At 44.8% G+C, this 4,292-nt stretch overlaps 1 non-coding gene and 1 pseudogene across 1 annotated transcript; both read left to right on the top strand.

Annotated features, from left to right (window-relative positions):
- Positions 1–801: 801 nt before the first annotated feature.
- Positions 802–906, top strand: LOC112132158 (U6 spliceosomal RNA). Its single transcript, XR_002913967.1, has one exon. It is a non-coding gene; the product is annotated as a U6 spliceosomal RNA (small nuclear RNA).
- A 2,127-nt stretch (positions 907–3,033) lies between these two features.
- LOC112132031 (large ribosomal subunit protein mL45-like) lies at positions 3,034–3,947 on the top strand (annotated as a pseudogene).
- The last annotated feature ends 345 nt before the right edge of the window (positions 3,948–4,292 follow it).

Raw genomic sequence — 4,292 nt, forward strand, 5'->3', positions numbered from 1 at the left:
GACCAAGGCAGGTGGATCACTTGAGGTCAGGAGTTCAAGACTAACATGGTAAAATCCTGTCTCTGCTAAAAATACAAAAATTAGCCAGGGGTGGTGGCATGTGCCTGTAGTCCCAGCTGCTCAGAAGGCTGAGGCAGGAGCTTGAACCTTGGGAGGCAGAGGTTGCAGTGAGCCAATATTGCGCCACTGCACTCCAGCCTGGGCAACAGAACGAGACTCTGTCTCAAAAAAAATAATAAAATAAAATCATGGTTAGGACAGAATTAATAATCATGTCAACAGTTTAAAAGGATGAATTAATATTAATAAACTAAAACTTATTTTTAAAACTTCTGGTCATTATGTCTTAGATTGCATTTAAAGGAATGGGAGATGCCAGGTGTGATGGCTCATGCCTATAATCCCAGCACTTTGGGAGGCCAAGGTGGGTGGATTGTTTGAGCCCAGGAGTTTGAGACCAGCCTTGGCAACATGGTGGAAGCCCCCTCTCTACAAAATATACAAAAAAATTAGCCAGGCATGGTGGTGCGTGCCTGCAGTCCCACCTACTTGGGAGGCTAAGGTGGTAAGATCACTTGAACCTAAAAGTTTAAGGCTGTAGTAAGCCAAGAATCGCTTGAACCGGGAGCCAGAGGTTGCTGTGAGCCGAGATCACACCACTGAACTCCAGCCTGGGTGATAAAGCAAGACCCTGTCTCTAGAAAGAATATTTAAAAATACATAAATAAAAGAATAGAAGAAAAAATGAAAAGAGCAAACAAAAGGCATTGGTTAATAAAGCTTATAAAAGGTATGTAGTATCTGCTTCAGCAGCACATATAGTAAAATTAGAATGATGCCAAGAATATTAGCATGGCCCTTGTGCAAGGATTTTTTGTTTTGTTTTTTGAGACGTAGTTTCGCTCTTGTTGCCCAGACTGGAGTGCAATGGCGCCATCTCGGCTCACCGTAATCTCTGCCTCCCGGGTTCAAGCGATTCTCCTGCCTCAGCCTCTCGAGTAGCTGGGATTACAGGCGCCACCATGCCCGGCTCATTTTGTATTTTTAGTAGAGATGTGGTTTCACCATGTTGGTCAGGCTGGTCTCAAACTCCCAACCTCAGGTGATCTGCCTGCCTCAGCCTCCCAAAGTGCTGGGATTATAGGCGTAAGCCACTGCGCCCGGCCAAGGATATTTTTAAAATAAATTTTAAAAATTTAAACGTTATACTCATAACGCTTATTGAGAGCATTATTTACAGTCAAACCCACCACATAAGGCAGAGGTTCAAAAGTAGTATTTCACTCTCCTGCTCAGACCCATCAAAATCTTCCTAAGGCCCCTTAAGATAGTCCAAACCCCGTGATAGACTCTTATCATGACTGGTTTTTGTCCATTTTCTCCAGCCCACCTTTCACCAAGCACCACCCCATCCCACACTCTGCTCTCCAGCCATTAAAACTTTTTCTGACATTTCCACTCAACTACACATTTGGGTATTGGAACATTCGGAAGAATTCACTTGTAAATCCACTTGGGTTTAGTGTATTCTTTGTGGAAAGATTCTCAAATAGTCATTCAATTTCTTTCTTTCTTTTTTTCTTTTTTCTTTTTTTTTTTTTTTTTTTGAGACGGAGTCTGGCTCTGTCGCCCAGGCTGGAGTGCAGTGGCGCAATCTTGGCTCACAGCAAGCTCCGCCTCCCGGGTTCACAGTATTCTCCTGCCTCAGCCTCCTGAGTAGCTGGGACTACAAGCGCCCACCACCACGCCCGGCTAATTTTTTTGTATTTTTAGTAGAGACGGGGTTTCACCGTGTTAGCCAGGATGGTCTCCATCTCCTGACCTCGTGATCTGCCCACCTCGGTCTCCCGAAGTGCTGGGATTACAGGCTTGAGCCACCGCGCCCGGCCCGTCATTCAATTTCTTTAGTCGTTACAGAGTCTCCACGTTTTGTCTTTATTCTCAAGTATTTATTTCTTTTTCTTTTTCAATCCCAACTAATGTGTAGCATCAAGTAAGTTTTTTTTTTAACTTGAGGTAAAATTCACGTAATATAAAATTAACCATTTTAAAGTGTATGATTCAGTGGCATTTAGTATATTCATAATGTTGTACAACCACCACCTCTATCTAGTTCCAAAATATTTTAATTACCCGCAAAGGAGATTTCATTCCCATTAGCAATCACTCTCTGTCTTCCCTTCTGCTCAGGCCGTGGTAAACCACTAATCTGCTGTCTGACTTTATGGGTTTGCCTATTCTGGATATTTCATATAAATGGAATCATGTAATATGTGACCTTTTGTGTCTGGCTTCCTTCATTTATCATGTTTTAGAGGTTCATCTGCATTGTGGCATGTATCAGTTCTTCCTTTTTTTTTTTTTTTCTTTTTTGTAGCCCAGGCTGGAGTGCAGTGGCGTGATCACAGCTCATTGCAGCCTCCATCTCCTGGGCTCAAGTGATCCTCCCACCTCAGCCTCCCAAGTAGCTGGGACCAGGAGCATGTGCCACCACACCCAGCTAATTAATTTTTTTTTTTTTTAGAAACAGGTTCTTCCTATGTTGCCCCAGCCTGGTTGCAAACTCCTGGCCTCAAGTGATCCTTCCACCTCAGCCTCCCAAAGTGTTAGGATTACAAGTGTGAACCACCATGCCTGGCCCTTCATTCGTTGTTAAAAATTGTGATAAAATATACAGAACATTGGCCGGGCATAGCGGCTCATACCTGTCATCCCAGCACTTTTGGACGCCAAAGTGGGTGGATTATCTGAGATCATGAGTTTGAGGCCAGCCTGGCCAACATGACGAAACTCCATCTCTACTAAAAATACAGAAAAAATTAGCTGGGCGTGGTGGCAGGCGCCTCTAGTCCCAGCTACTCGGGAGGCTGAGGCAGGAGAATGGCGTAAACCCTGGAGGTGGAGATTGCAGTGAGCCGAGATCGTGCCACTGCACTGCAGCCTGGGCGACAGAGCGAGACTCCGTCTAAAAAAACAAAAACAAAAACAAAAACCAACAAAAAAAACCTTCCCGGCAGCCTTTGCGTGAACAAAATGGCAACCCCCATATCTCAGGGGTTGTCTCTTTTATCAAGGGTTTTGGGCTGGTGATCTCGGCAGCCAGTTCTGGTGACTCAGTCTGCAGCTATAGTTCCAGTAAGAGCTAAAAAACGTTTCACACCTCCTATTTATCAACCTAAATACAAAACACAAAAGGAGTTTATGGAACATGCCCGGAAAGCAGGACTGGTTATTCCTCCAGAACATCTGGATCGTCCCATACTTCTGGCCTGTACAGCTGGTATCTTTGATGCCTATGTTCCTCCTGAGGGTGATGCTCACATGCCATCTCTTTCAAAGGAAGGACTGAAACAGAGAACTGAACAAATGAAGAAGAATATGGCATCACAATTGTCAATCCAGAAGATAAAAGAGTATGATGACAATTTTAAAACAAAGGACTTCCCTGAAAAAGCTAAGGATGTATTTACTGAAGCTCACTTTTGTCTAAACAACTCACACATGACTGACTGCATACCTTGGTAACTGAACACTGTTTTCCAGACATGATCTGAGAAATCAAATATAAGACCATCCGCTGGAGCTTCGTGGAATCTTTAGAGCCCTACCATATGGTTCAGGTTCACTGTTCAAGTCTGATGAACCAGGGCAACTTATACGGCTAGGTCACCGTAGGCACACCCAGCAGACTCTGGCCATCTGTGACTGGTTTGGCCGGTTGATGTATGGACAGGAAGATGTACCCAAGAATGTCCTGGAGTATGTTGTATTTGAAAAGCACCTGACAAACCCCTATGGAAGCTGGAGAATGCATGGCAAGATCGTTCCCCCATGGGCACCCGCTAAGCACCATCCTTAAGACAGTTGTGATCCCTGGCCCTCAGCTGAAACCAGGGGAAGAATATGAAGAGGCACACGGAGAGGCCCCGAAGCCTCAGCTAGCCTGATGGCAAGAATAACTTCTGGGGTGAAGCCTGGGTGATGAGGCTTCTGGAAGCTTTAAAGTCTTCTATCTCCATCATGCTATAGAAAGAAATACCTTTGTTCTCTCCCATCCTGCTTGGGTCTTTTCAGCAGTCTCACCGTCAACAACCATGGCTGATGGCTGGTCCTAGGCAGGTAGCAGGTATAACACGGCCATGGATCCTCTTCTTCTTTTTTAAATTGTATGTCTAGCTTCTGAGTCTAGATGAAAGGCAGTATGTTTCAGAGAATGTCGGATACCAGTTTTTCCCACAGCAGGGACTGCGGGAGATAACCAGCAGTATTCTCTTTGTAATCGCAGGGCAGGG

Source organism: Pongo abelii, chromosome 12 (assembly GCF_028885655.2).
Source record: "Pongo abelii isolate AG06213 chromosome 12, NHGRI_mPonAbe1-v2.0_pri, whole genome shotgun sequence".
NCBI classification, from domain to species: domain Eukaryota; kingdom Metazoa; phylum Chordata; class Mammalia; order Primates; family Hominidae; genus Pongo; species Pongo abelii.